Here is a 20,447-nt window from a genome sequence, read left to right as displayed (position 1 = left end):
CTGGAGAGACAGTAAAACATATCATTTAATAATTTTCTGGTTCTCTGTTCTGTAACAGTATAGGAAGTTTGGGGTATGGATATGAGAGTTCCTGAAGCTCTGTTCTATAGATTTTTGTTGGTTACACGTAGTAACATGCAAAATATGAACCTGTTTTAGAAATGAACTGGTACTTATATTAAGGGGCACTGAATGTGTGGATATGTAGTTGCATGGAGATGCTACTGTGTCATAGTAGTACAAACAGACAGTTTTGCAGAAGGGGCATTAATGTGATTTTAATGTGTTTGTGCCATGGTGCCCAAAGCATCAAGGCTGCCTGAAAGTAGATCAGAGGGGAAGTATGAGACAGAAACTTAAAGAACAGTACCAAGGTGGCCATCAACCGCTGAAGAGGAAATCAAGTTTATTAATTAGAGGAATTAATTGTTAACCTTTGACTTTTGCCTTATGTGGTCAAAATAGATGAAAAACCAGATGGTTTTTATGGTCTATATGGTTTATTAACTGAGCTTAACATATAATTTTATTCAAACTAAAAAAATAAATTAGTAGAATCAGAAAAATAAAAAAGAAAATTTCAACATCCTTAATCGTCAAGGAGATGCAATTCAAAATAACCCTGAAATTCCACTTCACACAAGTCAGAACAGCTAGGATCAAAAACTCAGGTGACAGTAGATGATGGCAAGGATGTGGAGAAAGAAGAACATTCCTAAATTGTTGGTGTGTTTACAACCTGTAACACCACTCCGGAAATCAGTCTGTCAGTTCTTCAGAAAATTGGCCATTGTACTACCTGAGGACACAGCTATATCACTCCTTTGCATATACCCAAAAGATGCTCCAACATATAACAAGGAGACATGTTCCACTATATTCATAGTAGCCTTATTTATTTAACCTGGAAAAAACGCAAATATCCTTCAATAGAGGAATGGGTACAGAAAATGGGGTACATTTACACAAGGGAGTAGTATTCAAATATTAAAAACAATGGTTTCATGAAATTCATAGGTAAATGGATAGAATTAGAAAATATCATCCTGAGTGATTTAACCCAGTCACAAAGAGCACACATGGTATGTACTCACTGATAAGTTATTAGCCCAAAAACTCCCAATACCCAAGATATAATTCACAGACCGCATGAAGCTCAAGAAGAAGGAAGACCAAAATGTGGATGTTTCAGTACTTCTTACAAGGGGGAACAAAATACTCAAGGAAGGAAATACTGAGAAAAAGTGTAGAGCAGAGACTGAAGGAAGGCCATCTAGAGAATGCTCCACTTGGGGATCACTCCCATATACAGACACCAAACCCAGCCACTACTGAAGATGCCAATAAGTGCTTGCTGACAGTAGCCTGATACAGATGTTTCCTCAGAGGCTCTGCCAGAGCCTGAAGTGTAGAGGATGCTCATAGCTAACCACTGGACTGAGAACAGGGTCCCCAATGGAAAAGTTAGAGAAAGGACTGAAGGGTCTGAAGTGGTTTGCAATCCACAGCAAGAACAACCAGAACCCAAGAACTCCTAGAAATTAAACCACCAACCAATGCATACACATGTATGGACCCATGGCTATGGTTGTATAAGAAGCAGAGTATAGTCTTGTCAGACATCTATGGTACAAGGGGCCCTTAGTCCGGGGAAGACTCAATTTCGTAGTGTAGGTAAGTGCTAGGATAGGTAGACAGGTATGCGTGAGTAGGGAAGCACCTTCTTAGAAGCAAGGGAATGGAGGATGGGATAGGGAATGTCCAAAGGGGAAACCAGGAAAGGGGATAACATTTGAAATGTCAATAAATAAATATCCAATTAAAAAAAGAAAAGAAACAGGAATCTAGAGGACAATTAAATAATATAGTATAGCATAATAAATATAATATAATACAATATAATATAATATACCATAATAGTTTAGCATATTATATTGTAATATATTATAGCATAATTAATACTAGATTCGAACAGGACAATCAACACTTCTTAACCTTTAGTCCAAGTTTAAAGGAATCTAAGCACACATTTAAAAAACATACCTGCATTTTGAACACCATACCTTAAATTAATATATAGTTTAGAAAACAAATTGACATGTATAAACAGAAATAAGATGATAATATGGAGGGAAAGGGTATGGGAAATGATAAGTGAAAGGAATGCAGAGAGTAAGTCAGACTATAAAGAGCATATGGCTCTACAATCACATCAAAATAAAAGAAAAAAGAAAAAAAAATGTTACCATAGTGTATGCTCAATCAATTTATGAAGAAATGCAAACACTGAGACAAGGTATCACTATGTAACCTTATCTGTATCACTATGTAAACTAAGCAAAATTTGGAAATTTTAGTTGTTTCTACAACTAAAAGCAATTTAGTTTTTTTTTTTAAAGTCAGGTCCATTAAGCATTTAAGTGAGGCTTAATTTAGGCTTTAAAAATAATGTTTCACCTATTAGATTGGCTATTATTTACTAAGTCATTGAAACTTAGTAAAGACAAGTCTATGAAAATTAGCACTATCCTTACACCACTCTACTGGCTTAACCCAGAAAATATTTGCAGGCAACTTCAAAATATTGACAGAAACCAAAGGCATATAAAGGTGATGATCTAATATTACTATACCTAGAAAACTATAAGCAGAAACTCAAAAATATTATCATAGTTACATAATAATACACATCATCAACAGCATCACACTTAGAAGCAAAACACAATTTTGTAAACTACATAAACCACTATGATATATTAAATAGAAAAATCATTGCTACAAAGATCTTACATCTAAAATCTCCATGTACATAGATAAAAACCTAAGAAAGTTACTGACTACTATATATACCATGAAAATGTATCTCTTATTATATGCTGCTGTGGAACTGGGATAGCAGATTAGCAATGAGTGATCACAGAGTTCTTTAATCACAGTAGATATTGATAATATAATGAAGTAAAACATCTCACTTTAATACTACAATCCTTTAATACATCTGTTCGCATAATGGGGACCTCCAGCTATCAAATTGTTTTCAACGCTACTTCATAACTATATTTATGCTACTGTTATGAGTTGTAATGTAAGATAGCTGTGCTTGTCAATGTTCTTAGGTGACCCCTGTGATAGGTTTGTTCAACCCACAAAGGGGTTGGGACCCATAGGTTGAGGACCATTTATGTAACTAGTACAAGAAAAGATATTCTTTTTGTGCCTTCTATATTTAAATTCACCAAAGGTTTTCTAGATGAATCTAGACCTGTACAGTAGGATATGTGGTAGAAAACCATCTGCTAAAATCCAAAGGACCCAAGATTTTTGCAACTATTTATGGGGGCATAGTTTAATAATTAGTCTTAATTGTTCTTAAGCATAAGAACAGATTACTTGTTTCAAAACTATGGTCTGTAAATCTACAGTTTTACAAATTTTTGTGGTCCTTAACACAAACTGACAAATTGTACTAGTGTCTGACTAGAGTCATGACCACTCTAACCTCATAAAATGTTAACATTAGAGACTAATTAAAAAACACTAATTTAACTCTGCAGTTAAAACAAGAAGAACACAGCATGTAAAATAAATGAGCACTATAAAATAACCCAGACCACACCTCAGGATTAGCTAAAATGTAATAATAATGTAGTGAGTAAGGAGATATGGGTTATACTACAAATTTATGAGTTTAAAAACAATTGATGTTCTGTAATAAGCTATATTCTGTCTTACATTATAACCTTGGTTTCAGTGATCCAACTGGAGTTACCAGTTGCATTTTTCCATTGAGAATTCTTACTAGCACCTATTAAATAATGTATTAGTAAACAGTGCAAACATTCAAAGAAATATTATATAACCCTGATCTCTACAGACACCTGACATGCACATATACACATGAAGACATACCCATACAGTTAAAAAACTCTTAACACTTATTTTCACTCTTACAACTATTAAAACAGGTTGAAAAATGCAGACAATTTTCAAATGAACTAGCAGCTTATTGTCTAGAAACACACAACTAATATTTAAAATTAGCACTGCTTCACATTACTTTATTTAGTTTAAGGAGAAAAACAAAACAAAAAAAACAAATTTAGAATAAACTAAAATCACTTTGAAACCATGAGATTTTACTCTATTCTGGAATGTGATATTAATAAAAACATGATGCCACATATTCTATAAGACAACAACACTATGGCTCTCCTTATCAATGCAAAGGCATTTCTTAACCCACTCCATTACAAAGGCACCAAAGTCTCCTGCAGGAGTATTGGAGAAAAAGTAAACCACAGAAACTCATATTTCTGCCCTAGACAGAGACCAGTAATATCAGCAAAATTAGCACTCAGAGTTTCTCTTCTAGAAAACACCACTGTGTCAAATAATCTTCCCCATGGCCTGCCTAAATCTGAGTTTCTTATTCAAAGAAGGAGGAAGCCATCTCACAAATGATAAATCTGGTGTAAAGAGATTAAATCAGTCAAAAATTTTTGGTATAATCCAAAGTATCATAAGCAAGTCTATATACATTAGCTATACAACCCACTTAGAAAAGTTTCTTCCATTTGCAAATTAAAATATGAATAAAAGATAATATGCAACAAACAATATGGGAGTCCAAGATATAATGTAAAGAGAAGAATTGAACGTTTCAGGCAATTACTTGCCAAGAGCAGGTCATTTCTATTCCTTGGAAGTCTTCTATGCAAGTTGTAAGACAAGAAAGGTAAAATAATACTCCAGAGACAATAAATATATAATGGTATTTGGGAGATTCTGTAGATGAAACCTCTTCAGAAAAGCATATTTGATGCGTATGTCAATATGTTTACCACCTAGAAGAGTACATAAAACAGGACTGTAAGTGAAAAAAGTAACAAGTTACCAGCTTTCCAATAAATAGAAATCATCCTCAAGATTTTACAAGAATTCCATTGAAGCATCTTCTAGTTCTGAAGGCAATGAAAAATAATATATAAAATGATTGTTATAATTTTCCTTACTTATTACTTACTATACATATACTTTAATTTTTGAACCTACTATTTCCAATACAGGATCTTACCTAGCAAATAATAGATTAAAATATGCACTATATTCAATAATATTTTATGGAAATATGTTATATAAATCCAAAATTCCAACATCAGGTAGGATGCATGGTATCATTTATTGCTTGCAACCTAATATGCATAGTGAACTTCCTCTATCTGAAAAAAAAGAAAAAGAAAATAGACATCTATTTTATCAGAAGTCCTAAAAGTTTCTTACACAACTTCTGCCGTGATCCTGCCTATTGCCATGCTTCTTACCATGTTAATTTTAGACTTACCCTCTGAAAGAATAAGACACTAATGAATGGTTTCTTTTAAAGTGGCCTTACTCATGGTGTTTTGTCATAGGAATGAAAATGTAACTAAGAGAGAATTCGGTACCAAAAGTGAAGTATTGCTCTGTGTTTTAAAATAATTTTGTAAAGATTTAAAAATTGGAACTTGGAAAGAAGTTGGATACTATAAGCAGGATTTAATAAGCCATCCAAGTAGAAATTTGGAAGATAATAGTTCAGAAGGCAATGTGAGCTATGGAACTCTATCAAAAGTTTTCACAGGAGAAACAATATAAGTAACTAGGCTAGAGACCTTATCATGTTATTTTGACAAACAATCTGGTTATTTTCCCCTTCTTCTAAGAATCTGCCTGTGACAAAATTGACACAAAATTAATTTTCTTCGCTGAAGAGGTTTGAGGACAGCCTGACACAGGGTCTGTCACTTGGTTATTAGTGATAACTCTAATATAGGCTTGTAATAAGAAATAACAAGCAAGACAAAAATTAAAATGAAAACATACAATTTGGAGAGAGAATGGACACCACAAAATTTAATATTGGAGCTAAGGCTTATACTTAAAAGATTAGAAGAGTTATGGAGGGAATGGAGTAAAGGGTATAATACCCTCAGTGCAAGAATCTACCAAGTTAATCCTGCCACTTGTGAAAAAAAAGGCCAAGGAATATTCTATTTTAATAAGCAAAAACAAATCTAAATTTATGAAATATAATTCAAAGAAGGGGCCAAATTTTACATTAAGCCAGCAGCTGAACTAGGGAGTTTCAGACATATGGATCTGGCTTTAGAATCATGAGAATACACGAGTGAATTGGTCATAGAATTTTGCTCCTTTGTTATGGAAAGCAGCACTGGAGTCCCTACAGTTCTGTGAGGCCATGGCATGAAGCTGTGAAAGTGAGACCCCTTGGGCTGTCTGCTAAGCAGAGCTACAGGCAGGGAGAGAAATTAGACCAAGAGAAAGAGGTATGCTTCATTCAACAAGAATGGCAAGAGAAAGGCATGTACACACTTTGATGTAAGACATGAAATTATAGAGTTTGGACTTTGCTGGGATTCACTCTTTGACACAGTATTTCCTTACTATGCCTTCATTCCTCTACTTCTGGAAAGGCCATATATATTTTTGTAGAACTGTGTATTAGAAATGTATAAGATATGTTTATGCATTTATAAGCCTTAAAAGAATGCCTTGAGTTTCATATGAAGCTTAGACTTTTAACCTGTGAACACTGTCAAAGTCTATGAGGCGATTTGAAGTAGAAGTAATTTTGAATTTTCTTATTCCCAGAAGCTTTTGCAGGCTACGGATGGGAATTCAAAGTTTGAGTAAGAATGGTCCCTGCAGGCTGATATATTTGAATTCTTTGTTTCTTTTAATCCCACCAGGCAACAATAAAACCATTACCACAATATTTCAGCTAAATCTTTATTAAATACTCACCAGGAAGAGGAGCCCTGGCCAGGGTATCACAGCAAATAACATTATTGAGGAATTTTAAAGGGAAAACCCACAAAAAAAAACTGTGTACTTCCTGCCTTTGTCCAATTAGGGGAGAGGATACATTTGATATATTTTCTGTCTCAGTACCTCCTGCCTACATGTGATCCAGCATATACTGTGCAGCTGTTTAGTTGGAAAAATCAATACTGTTTACAGGAGCAGAAAAAAAAAGAAAAACTTCTGACTTGTTATCATGTATAAACAGCCCTCAGCATTTCAGGAACTTATCTGCCCTTGGACAAGTTTGGCTTACATGTTAGAAGCATTTTATAGATTTCTTAAACAGAGTAACTTAAATTGAAAATATAACTTTAGCCATTACATGCTCAGTTGGTAGAACTGTTTAGAAACTATTGGGATGTATGTTGTTTTGGGGAGTTGTATCACTGGCAGTAAGCTTCTATGATTCTGAGATACCTCTGCATTTTCCAAGTACATCTAGATATGAGATCTCAGCTACTACCCCAGTACCATGCCTGCCTGCATTCTGCCAAGCTACATTCCACAATGATCCTGTACTAACCATCTGAACTGTAAATCCTCAGTAAACTATGACCATTGTAAGTTCCCATGGTCATGATGGTTTATTCATGGCAATGGAAAAGTAACTAAATCCCTATGGACAAGAAAAAACATTTTCAAGTATAAAATTTATGACATGCTATCCTATAATATCAAAATTATTTTATTAAAATATAGTTGATAAATATATTGACCACTGTCCGTTTTTATAAAGAAAAAATTTAAATATTCTGTTTGTTTTATTTTATACATACAGGTTTGCTGTGGCTGTCCTGGAACTCTATAGCCCAGGTTGGACTTGAACTCAGTGATCCTATTGTCTATGCTGCATGAGTGCTGGGACTAAAACAAGTGCCAAGACTCCCTGTTAAGTAATTACTAATAACTAATGTGGACAAATAAATACCATGTGCCTTCATGACCTATAGCACATGATTTTTGGTCTTTGTTTTTAAAAGAGATAAGTAAAAAGAAATTAAAGCATGTTTGAAAATACTTAAAGAATTGTATTCTTTCACCATATAAAAGGCTATTAGCAATTTCTTTTCACCTCAAGAACTGTGTACTATGCTATATGACTAGCAGTATATAGAAACATGCACATGAAATTATAACCAATTTCAACTGCCTTGTGTTACATGTAATAAATGTAATGTCTTATTACCTTTTTTGGACATATATCTATACCCTTTCAGTTCTTCACTTCAGTTCTGCCTCCTAAATTTCCTCTATTAATTTACAATAGGTTTATTCTTAAACATTTATTGATAATTAGAAAATTTAAATTTATTGAGTATACAAATAAAAGATCGTGCGCTATGTAGATATTATCACCTTTTTATTGTTGAGATGGAGAGAAGCGGTTTCACTGTTGTCAAGGCGACCTCAAACATGCAGTCCTCCTGTGTTTTCTCTTAAGTAGAACAGACTACAGTTGGACAACGCTATTCCTGAATTAGAGAAAAATAACATTCTATAGAAGTAATAATAAATATAATAAATCAAATGTTATGAAATGCTTGGGTAGAAACTGAAACAAAATCGTGAAGCAATTCTTTCTTCTATTAAAACTGACAATCATTTTGTAATCTGGTATACAGTATGTTTAATGAAATTGAAATAGGATATATTTATCCTCAAGTATTATAATCATATTATAGTTAATATACTACTAGGTACATATTTACAAGTAGTACAACCAAAGTTTTGATGCATGACAGCTTTTTTAAATAACAAGGTCTGCACATAGTAAATACTCTGATATGGAAGTGACAGGCTATAATCATCTAAAAATATGACTTATTTTTTGAGAGAAGCTTTCTTGATGCTGCCTAGACAATTCTTGAATTAAAAATCTAACTGCATTATCTTCTGTGTATCTAAATTTCCATGCAATCACAAACATACTGAACTTACTTCTTATATTGAAAACCATTTGAGAAATTAGAAAAAGTGAAAGAAAATTGATATATATTATGCCAGGATATATCCAGAAAGTTGTTGACTGACATGCACAACATCATAAGAAGTACTAAGATTGTTACACTTTTAGTATTTATTATTTATCTGCTATTGCTACTTTTATACATAGTATTTCTCTGTATCCAAGCCTAATCTATAATGCAATATATACCCCAGACTATCCTAAAATTGTCAGTGTTCCTTCAAGCTCAGGATTCTGAACACTGGGATTAAAGATGGAAGCCACTATGTCATGTGGTTACATAGTTTAAAATGGCCTCAAAATCTTGTGATCATTCCAAATCAACTTCCTGAGTACTGGGAATATGGGGATCAGTTCTGATCTCAAGCTCTAAAATATAAAAATTTACCTTGAGCTAGAAATACAATAGTTGAGTTGTTAGAGCAGTTTTCCAGCCTGAGGGAAGCTGTGAATTTGAATGCCAGAACCACATAAATGTGTGGCTGTAATACATGACTGTAATCCCAGAATCCTCCTAAAATAGGATTGGGGGGTCAAAAGTAAAATGGTGATTCCCTGCTACATAATTCATTAAAGGACAGCTTAGGACATATAAGAATATCCTCTAAAATAAGTAAGTATAATTTTGATCAGTAAAAAAAGACTTACTTGATGAACTAGCTAGTAAATTTTCAATTTTTAATTTTTTACAATAAAAATACTTCATTTAATTAACACTACTAGGATTTCAATATTTAAAATTTATTTTATATATTTGAGCACACTATTGCTATCTTCAGACACGTGAGAAGAAGGCATCTACTAATGGTTGTGAGCTATCCTGTGGTTGCTGAGAACTGAAATCAAAACTTCTGGAAAAGTAGTCAGGACTTTTAACCTCTGAACCTTCCTGCCAGCCCATGATTTCACTGTAAAACTGGTTTATTTTTTCCTTCAGCTTTACATGGTTTGAATATCAATTTGTTCGTATATGGGTCAACTTTCTGTAGCATTGCTGTTTTTATATCAAACCATAAATATCATACATCTCTCAAGGCACACAAAACCTGATCATGTAGCAGATTTGTCTATACACACATCACAACATTTATTTAAAAGTTTTGCATTTGGTCACCAGTTTGTCTGCTCCTCTAAAGAGCCCAGAGTTTTAAGGCCTCCCCGGAGTTCTACTGCATTTGGGCAATAGGAAAGGGGACTTCCCAAATAACTGCAGGAGCTGGTAACCCCCAAAACTCCAGCAGACTCAGGATCTATCCCTACCCCCACCAAACTCCATCTCTCCCTTACAGCCTTCACCTTCCTCTGGGCCAAATCACCAGCCTCTGTGTTGCTATAAAGATGCCACAGTCTATGGTTTAGTCCCTGGAAGCTCTGGTTGTTTGACATTTTTAATAAAAATGGAATAAAAAAGATCCCACACTCTGAAAGCCTCCCAGGATTTCTGCTGCATGCAGGACAATAGGTATAGAACCCTCCCCCCCCAAAAAAAAACAAAAAACAAAAAATAAAAAAAACAAAAACAAAAACAAAAAAACAAATGCAGCAGCTAGAATACCCAAGGAGCCCAGGAAGACTAGGGAAACATCACTCTTTCCAAACCTCCACACAAACCCCAAACCCTTTCCAGCTTTGGCTTTCAGATGGGACAAATCACCAGCTTGTCTGTTCCCCTGAAGATCCAACAGCCTAAAGTCCTTCTTCACGTCTTGCTGCATGCAGAAAAACTGACCCAACAGTCTGAAGTCCTCAGAAGAGAATAGCTACACCCAGGGAAACATCTTGACTGCTCATCTAAAGACCCAACAGTCTGAAGGACTCCCAGGAGATCTACTGTACACAGAGTAATAGATTATCAGCTTATCTGCTTTGAAGAGCTCCCTGAAGATCAGCAGCATGCAGGGCAGCTTGCCTGTCCCCCTGAAGCCCACACAGTCTGAAGACTTCACATGGTATTAGAGCCAGGGTCACAGGCCTCTCAGCAACTCAGCAGTAGAGGAGGCAAGCTCCAGAAGAGACACCCAGGCCACCTAACATCACAGATAACTAAATGTCAAGAGGCAAATTCAAGACCCTAATCACCAGAGGCCAAAATACTTTGGCACCATAATAACCTAATTGTCCCATCACAGCAAGCCCTGCACACACATCTGAAAACAAGGATTCTAGCCTAAAACCCTCTTCATAAAGATAATAGATTCCTATAAGGAGGATATAAATAATTGACTGAAAGAACTACAGGAAAACACACGTAAAAATGTAGAAGCCCTTAAAGTGGAAACAAATAAATCCCTGAAAGTAATACAGAAAAAAAAAAAAAAACAATCAAACAGGTGGAGGAATTCAACAAACATGTGTTAGAACTAAAAGTGGAAGTAGAAACAATGAAGAAAGCACATATGGAGACAACTCTGGAATTGGAAAACCTAGAAAAAAGTCAGGATATATATCACCAATAGAATGCAAGAGATAGAAGAAAGAATCTCAGATGTAGAAGATACCCTAGAAGATATTGGCACCATGCTTAAAGAAAATTCAAAACAGAAAAAAATCTCCTAACTCAAAATATCCAGGAAATCAAGGACACAAAGTAAAGACCAAATCTAAAAATAATAGGAATAGAGAAGAAGAAAAATTTGCAGCTTAAAGGACTCAAGAACATCTTCAACAAAATCAGAGAAGAAAACTTCTCCAACCTATAAAAAAAAGAGATGGCCATAAATGTAAAAGAGGCATATAGAACAACATGTAAATTGGAGCGGAAAAGGAAATCCTCTTGTCACATAATAATCAAAACATTAAATGAATAGAGCAAAGAAAGAATATTAAATGCGGTAAGGGGAAAAAGCCAAGTAATGTGCCAACCCAGGCTACTATACCCAGCAAAACTCCCAATCAGTATAGATGGGGAAACCAAAATATTCCAAGACAAAACAAAATTCAAATGTTATCTATCTAACATTCCAGCCCTACAAATTTCCCTCAGTTGCTGTCTCCAAGAAAGACATCTTGTCCTGGAAGACTGAAAATGTCTCAGTGTGTAATGATGAATATCTTTATCCAAAACAAATGGAACTAGTAAATTAGATGGCATCATGATTATACAATGTGAAAAAACAGTGTTAAGTCACTTTTAATCAGGAGAGATAAAAATGGACCCTTCAAACTAATTAATAAACCATTCATCATTAATGTACTATAAGCCAAAACAAAAATTTAATCATCTCCCAGCAAAGGCAAAAGGAAAGAATCATATATGAATAATGTCACCTACTACAACATAACAGAAACTAACAATCATTTGTCTTTAATATTTCTCAACATCAACAGACTCAATTCTCCAATAAAAAGAAATAACCTAACAGACTAGATACACAAACAGGACCCAGTATGTTGCTGCATACAATAAAGACACCTCAATTATAAAGACAGAAACTACTTCAGAGTAAAAGGCTGGACAAAAAGTCTCCAAAGAAAATGGTCCTAGAAAAAAGCGGGAGTTACCATCCTAATACTGGTTAAGCTAGACTCTCAACCAAATGTTATCAAACAGGATGGGGAAGGGAACTTTATAATCATCAAAGGAAAAATATTCCAAAAGAAATTCTCAACTTTGAACATCTGTGCCTCAAATATAAGGGCACATACATTCATAACAGAAACTTTACTGGAACCCAAAACAGACAGTAAACTCCAAACCATAAAAGTGGGAGACTTTAACCCCCAATTGTGCAGGTCATTGAAACAGAAAATAACAAGCGAAAGAGTGAATTAATAGAGGTTATGAAACAAATGGGCTTAACAGATATTATAGAACATTTCACACTAAAATAAAAGGAAATACCATCTTCTCTTCACCTCATGGTAACTTCTCCACAACTGACAATATAACTGGTCACAAAAAAGCCTAAAGTGCATTATATCAGATTACCACACACTAAGGCTAGACTTCAATAACAACAAAAACAACAGAAAACACACATACCTATGAAAACTGAACATCTCTCTACTCAATGATAACTTGGTCAGGGGAAAAAATGGAGAAATAAAATATTGCATGAAACAATGAAAATGATGATGCAGCATAAACAAAATTATGGTACACAATGAAAACAGTGGTAAGAGGAAAATTAATAGCACTAAGTGTTCTGGTAAAGAAATCAAAGATATCATAAACAAGAAACTTAACAGCACAACTGAAAGCCCTAGAACAAAAAGAAGCAAACACTCCCAAGCGGAGTAGAGGGTAGGAAAAAGTCAAATTCAGGGCCAAAAAAAAAAAAAATCAAAAGGATAGATAAACTCCCAAGTAAAGCTAACTAAAGAGCACTGAGATAGTATTCAAGTTAACAAGATGAGAAATGAAAAGGAAGACAAAACAAGAGAAAGTGAAGACATTAAAAAACACCCACCAGGTTCAACTGTAAAACCCTATACTCCACCAGACTGAAAAAAGCTAGATAAAATGGATGATTTTTCTAGACAGGAAACATGTACCAAAGTTAAGTTGAGAGCAGATACCTATCTATATAGGAACATATCTCCTAAGGAAATAACAGAAGTCATTAAAACTTCTGAGCCTTAGTGCAGAATTCTACCATCCCTTCAGAGAAAAGCTAATACCAACACTCCTCAAACTATTCCATAAAAGAAAAACAAAAGAAACATTATGTAATTCATTCTATGATGACACAATTATTCTGTTACATAAACTTCAAACAAATGTTGTTTATCAACACTGATTTAAACAATATAAATCTCACAAACCTAAACCAAAACACATCAAAACCATCATTGAGGATGATCAAGTAGGCTTCATCCAGGAATTTAAGGCTTGTTCAATATACCAAAATCCATTAACATAACACACTATATAAATAAGCTGAAAGGAAAAAAAATTGCATGATCATCTTATTAGATGCTAAAAAAGCGTTTGACAAAATATAACACCCGTTCAAGTTAAAAGTATTGGACAGATCAATAATGCCAGGCCCATACCTAAACACACACATGCACCACTGTGTTCATAGCAGCCTTATATATAATAACCAGAAGCTGGAAAGAACCCAGATGCCCTTCAACAGAGGAATGGATACAGAAAATGTGATATATCTACAGAATGGAATACTACTCAGCTATCAAAAACAATGACTTTATTAAATTCATAGGCAAATGGATGGAACTGGAAAGTATCATCCTGAGTGAGGTAACCCAATCACAGAAAAACACACATCGTATACAATCATTGATAAGTGGATATTAGCCCAAATGCTCAAATTACCCTAGATGCACAGAACACATGAATCTCAAGAAGGAAGACCAAAATGTGAATGCATCACTCCTTCTTTAAAAGGGGAACAAGAATACACTAGGTAGGGAATAGGGAGGCAAAGTTTAGAACAGAGGCTGAAGGAACACGCATTCAGAGCCTGCCCCACGTGTGGCCCATATATATACAGCCACAAAGCTAGATAAGATGGATGAAGCAAAGAAGTGCAGGCTGGCAGGAACTGGATGTAGATCTCGAGAGAGAGACACAGCCAGAATATGGCAAACACATAGACGAATGCCAGCAGCAAACCACTGAACTGAGAACAGGACCCCTCTTGAAGGAATCAGAGAAAGGACTGAAAGAGCTTGAAGGGGCTTGAGACCCCATATGAACAACAATGCCAACCAACCAGGGCTTCCAGGGACTAAGCCACTCGCCAAAGATTATACATGGACTGACCCTGGGTTCCAAATGCATAGGTAGCAATGAATAGCATAGTAAGAGCACCAGTGGAAGGGGAAGCCCTTGGTCTTGCCAAGACTGAACACCCAGTGAATGTGATTGGTGTGGGGAGGGCGGTAATGGGTGGAGGATTGAGAGGGGAACACCCATAGAGAAGGGAAGGGGGAGGGGTTGGGGGATGTTGGCCTGGAAACTGTGAAAGTGAATAACAACAATTGAAATTCAAATAAGAAATACCCAAGTTAATAAAGATGGAGGGGGAAAAAAAGAAAAACAAAACAACAAAAAAAAGAGAAATATACAGCAAACCAACAATCAATATCAAATTACATGAAACAATCCTGGTAAATCAAAGACAAGACAAGGATGCCCATTATTGCCATATCTATTCAGCATAATACTCGAAATTGTAGCTACAGCAATAAGACAACAAAAGAAGATCAAGGGAATAGAAACTGGTAAAGAAGAAGTCAAGGTATCACTATTTACAGATGATATGATCGTATACATAAGCAATTCCCAAAATTCTACCAGAGAACATATACAGCTGATACACAACTTCAGCAAAGTAACTGGATATAAAATTAACTCAAACAAGTCAGTAGCCTTCCTTTATACAAATGACAAATGGGTTGAAAAAGATATTAAAGAAACAACACCTTCATAACAGTCACAAATAATATAAAATGTTTCGGGGTAACTCTATCCAAACAAATTAAAGATCTGTATGACAGGAATTTTAAGTCTTTCAGGAAAAAAAGCCTACCAAAAGCAATCTACAGATTCAATGGAATTCTCATCAAAATTACAACAAAATTCTTCAAAGACATGGAAAGAGCAATTCTCAATTTCATATGGAAAAAAAAAAACAGGATAGCGAAAAAATTCTTAACAAGTAAAGACCTTCAGGGGCAATAATCATTTTTTTACCTCAAGCTATACTACAGAGAAATCATGATAAAAACTACAGGGTATTCGTACAAAGGCAGACAGATTGATCAATGGAATAGAATTAATTCCCAGAAATAAAACCACACATTTTAGGACACTTGATCTTTGACAAAGAATCCAAAGTTATATAATGGGAAAAAAAAGAAAGCATCTGCAGTAAATGGTGCTAGCCTAACTGGCAATCAGCATGAAGAAAAATGAAAATAGGTTCATATTTGTCACTTTGCATAAAGCTCAAGTTCAAGTGGATCAAGGACCTCAAGATAAAACAAGATACACCGAATCTAATAGGAGAGAAAGTGGGAAGAGCCTCAGTGTTGTTGGCATGGGGGAAAATTTCCTAAACAGAACTCCAATGACACAGGTTCTAAGATCAAGAAATGATAAATGGGACCATATAAAACAGAAAAGCTTTTATAAGACAAAGGACCCTGTCAATAGGACAAAATGACAACCTACTGATTGGGAAAAGATCTTTAAAAACCCTAAATCTAGTATCCAATATAAATAAAGAACTCAAGAAGTTAGACTCCAAAGAAACAAATATTCCTTTGTAAAAATCAGTATAGAACAGAATTCAAACAGAGGAATCTGGAATAGCTGAGGAACACTTAAGAAAATGTTCAAAGTTCTTAGTGATCACAGAAATGAAAATCAAAACCACCCTGAGATTCCACCTTACAGCAATCAGAATGGCTAAGTTCAAAAACTCAGGTGGCAGCACAGGTTGGAGAGCATGTGGAGAAAAAGGAACAGTCCTGCATGGATGGTGGGATTGCAAACTGGTACAACCATTCTGGAAATCAATCTGGAAGTTCCTCTGAAAACTGGAAATATATCTACCTGAAGACCCAGATATATATATGCCCACTTGGGCATATACCCAGAAGAGGCCCCACCATATGTTCCACTATGTAAACAACCCAGATTTCTTACAACAGTAGAATGGATACAGAAAATGTGGTTCACTTCCACAATGGAATACTATGGAGCTATTAAGAATGTAAACATCATGAATTTTGCAGAAAAATGAATGGAACTAAAAATTGTCATCATGAGAGAGGTAGCTCAGACACAAAAGTACTTGCATGGTATGTACTCAGTAATATATGGATATTAGCAAAAATTACAGACTACCCAGAATACAATCTACAAAACACAAGGTTCACAATGTGAAGTGCCAAGTGAGGATGGTTAAATCCCACTTGGGAGGAAGAATGCAATCAGTGGGGGCAAAGTGAGGTACATGGGTGGGAGCGGGAACAGACAGAGGTAAAGCAGAACATGATCATATATTGTGGGTGGATCAGGAGTGAAGCAAGAGTGAAGCAGGAGTGAAGCTGAAAGAATGGAACCAGGAAAGTGCAGGAGGTCAAAGGTGGGGGGAACTTCTAGAATGTACCAGAGACTGGAGAGATGAGAGACTTGCTGGACTCAAAGGAAAGGACCTTAGATGCAATGCTCAGCAGTGGGGAGAGGGAATTTGTAGATTTCTCCTCAAGTAGAAAGACTGGGCATCAATGGAGTGATGGAGTTACCATCAAAAACTCTTGACCCAAAATTGTCCATGTCTAAAAGAACTGCAGGGACAAAATTTCAGAAGAGACAGAGGAAAAGGATGTCCAGTGAGAGGCCCAAATTGGGAAACAGCTCATGGGGAGGCTTATAAGCCTGAGAATATAACTGATGCTATGGTGTGCTTACAGACAGGAGCCTACCATGGCTCCCCTCTGAATGACCCAACAAGCACCTGAGTCAGATGCAAATACTTACACCCAATTGATGGACAAAAGCTAGGTTCCCTTGTGTTTGAATAGGAAAAATGTTGAAAGATGCTATGAAGGAGAGAAAACTCAGGAAGACCATACCAGCTCTGTCAATTAACATAGATCCCCATGATCTCTCAGACACTGAGCCACCAACCAGATAGCATACAGTAGCTGATACAAGGCCCCCAACACATACACAGCACTGGACTGCCTGGGCTGGCCTCAGTAAGAGAAGACACAGCTAACCTCAGGAGATTTGAGGCTGCAGGGATTTGGGAGTTCTGGTGGGATAATCATAGGGGGTACATCTTTTAACGGGGGTGAGGATAAATGTGATGAGGAACTGTCACTAGGTGAGGGATAGCAACTGGATTGTAAAATGATTAAAGGATAACAAGTTAATTTATGTCCATATGTCCTGTATACAAGTGTAGTGCCCATGGAAACTACAAAATAGCACAGACTCTTAACTACTACACCATCTCTCCAGCCCTGCTTGATTTGTTATTTATAATTTGTTACTTCTATTTTATGTACACGAGTACTTTTCTTGCAAGGATGTGCATGCCTTTATCAGAAGACAAGAGAGCATAAAGTTATCATGGAATTGGTGTTACAAGTTATTGTGAACTTTCATATATGCTGGGAACCAAAGCCTAGATTGTGTGCAAGAGCAACATATGCTCTTAACAGGTATCTCATACCTCTAGTCTCACCTTATCAATTATCCTTAAAACATCAATAGAAACATAATTTTTGTTTGCTTCTTTGTGTCAGAGACATACTAAGTAGCCATGTTGTACTTATTCTCACCTTGCCGATTTAGCCTTAGTGTTGCGATTACAAATACAAAATATAATACTCTACTGATCTTCAATTCCTATAGCATTCAATTAGAATTCTATAAAGCATCCAATCTAGTCAGGTTGAAGTCAAAGAACATTTTGCCTTCATATGATAAAGTTTGATTATATTTCTAATATCCATACTAATTCATTATTCCACATCAATACCATTTCATCAGTTATCAATTATTCAATTAAAATGTTTTACCTTTGATACCACCTATGATAGTCACCAGAATGACATAATATTAACATAAAATAAGGAACACTCACAAGTCAGTGGTAACAAAGAGCTGTCCAGTTGAATTTAAGGCCCATTGAAGAGTGAAGAATTTACAGGTACTAACATGTGCACATACGTGTGTATCTTACTTACATATAGGTATATTACAGTATGCATCCATGTAAATATGAATGTGTGTACATATGTATATATGCACATATATTATAATATAAACATATATTGATAAGAACAGATATATCTGCAGAGTGAGTTTCAGGACAGTGTGAAGTACACAGAGATAAACTATCTTGAAAAATAAAAAATAGAAAAAGAAATAATACTTGCCATATAATTCAGTTATACCACTCCTAGTCTTATAGTCATATATTCACGTACATACACACACACCACACACATAGATATTATGTGTATAATGTGGGGAGGGGCTATGGTTTGTGTGTATGTATAGTTAGAAAGATTATATTTAACAATGCATAAAGGACACCAATCTTGGGGGTTGGGGATTTAGCTCAGCGGTAGAGCGCTTGCCTAGCATGCGCAAGGCCCTGGGTTCGGTCCCCAGCTCCGAAAAAAAAAAAAAAAGGACATCAATCTTGTATCAATCTCATACACACTGTTGCTGTTAAATATGAACTATCCCAGACAATTTTGAAAGCAGTATGGGTAGTGGTGGTGAATACCTTAATCACAGCACTCAGGAGTCCAACTATCAGCTGATTAGTGGTGGTTAACACCTTAATCACTGCACTCAGGTCAGAGGCAAGTAGATACCTGAGTAAAAGACCATCCATTTCTAAAGAGAGAGTTCCAGAATATCCAATGATACACTGAGTAAATGTACAACTGCTATGTGACTCAGTTATATTAGTCCTGGACATATACCCAAAGGACTTTATGTACTACTATAAAGAATATATACACATCTCTGTTCATCGCTGCTCTATCCCTAATAACTAGGAAGTGGAACTTAAAGATGTTCATAAACAGATGAATGACAAGAGATAATCATTATACAAATACTATGGAAGATTAGTGCTAAAGAAAATCTTATTCTTGTAACTGATAAAAAATGGAAAGGATTTTAACAAGACCGAGTAAGGTAAACATAGTTTTCCCCTATATGAACCCTAGCTTCAGATCTCATTTCTTGCATTGAATATTTAGCATGGAACACAATTAAGAAGTCTCAGAAAGGAAAGGTCATTTAAAAAGTGATATGTTAAGAGCTAGGGCAAAGTGTGTGGTATTAATAATAAATTCTGAAGTGTAATCCTGGTGAGGGAATCGCTTAATCAGAGAAGAATGTTCAAGTATAAAAATATCAGGTTTAAGAAGGTACATAAAGCCATGTAGAAGCCAATTTATCTTGTAGCACTTTATACAAACATATCAAGGGATGGTAGCATACAAGATGGGGCCAGGAATACTAAGACATAAATAGTTAAGTGGGACTCAAGGGTAAAAGAAGAGTTGGGGATAGTCAACAGACTAATGATTCATGAAAAAAATATATTTAAAAAAACAGTAATCTGTAAGAGTTAAAATTTAACTACTTTGTGTGAAAGAACAATGCTCCCATTAGATGGGGATTGCTAAATGTTAAGATCAGGACAAGATATATGATATATCCCGAACAGTTAAGACTCAGGAAGATCTCAGAGGTATCTAATCCAACACAGACTATTACATTGTCCAAGGTAAGACCAACTTTTCTTCTCCAAGCAAACTGCCTGGTGGACCCAGGACACAGGTCCACAGGAACAGCTGAAGACCAGTAGACAGGTTAGACTACATGCCCGAAAGCAAAACTTTGTTCCAATATCTGGCTGAAAGAAAACAGGGAAACAGGGCTACAACTCCTGACACACAGGCCTATAAGGACAGTCTAGCCACTGTGAGAAATGTTAGAACAAGGTAACACCAGAGACAACCTGATGGTGAGAGGCAAGCACAGGAACCCAAGTCACAGAAACCAAGACCACATGGCACCATCAGAGCCAAATTCTCCCACCAAAGCAAACACTGAATATCCAAACACACCGGAAAAGCAAGATCTAGATTTATAATCACATTTGAT

General features: G+C 35.6%; 1 long non-coding RNA gene across 3 annotated transcripts in view; it reads right to left on the bottom strand.

Moving 5' to 3' along the window:
• Positions 1-4,030: 4,030 nt before the first annotated feature.
• LOC116892031 overlaps positions 4,031-20,447 on the bottom strand; it is a 38,758-nt gene continuing 22,341 nt past the window's right edge. For all 3 annotated transcript variants that reach the window (XR_004386901.1, XR_004386902.1, XR_004386903.1), the window contains 2 exons: positions 8,221-8,336; positions 4,031-4,844 (listed from right to left, as the gene is read on the bottom strand). This is a non-coding gene — a long non-coding RNA (uncharacterized LOC116892031). The remainder of the gene's footprint in view (positions 4,845-8,220; positions 8,337-20,447) is intronic.

Source organism: Rattus rattus, chromosome 2 (genome assembly GCF_011064425.1).
Source record: "Rattus rattus isolate New Zealand chromosome 2, Rrattus_CSIRO_v1, whole genome shotgun sequence".
Lineage (NCBI taxonomy): Eukaryota > Metazoa > Chordata > Mammalia > Rodentia > Muridae > Rattus > Rattus rattus.
Note: the sequence above shows the minus strand (reverse complement) of the source record. Positions and strands in the feature narration are given on the sequence as shown.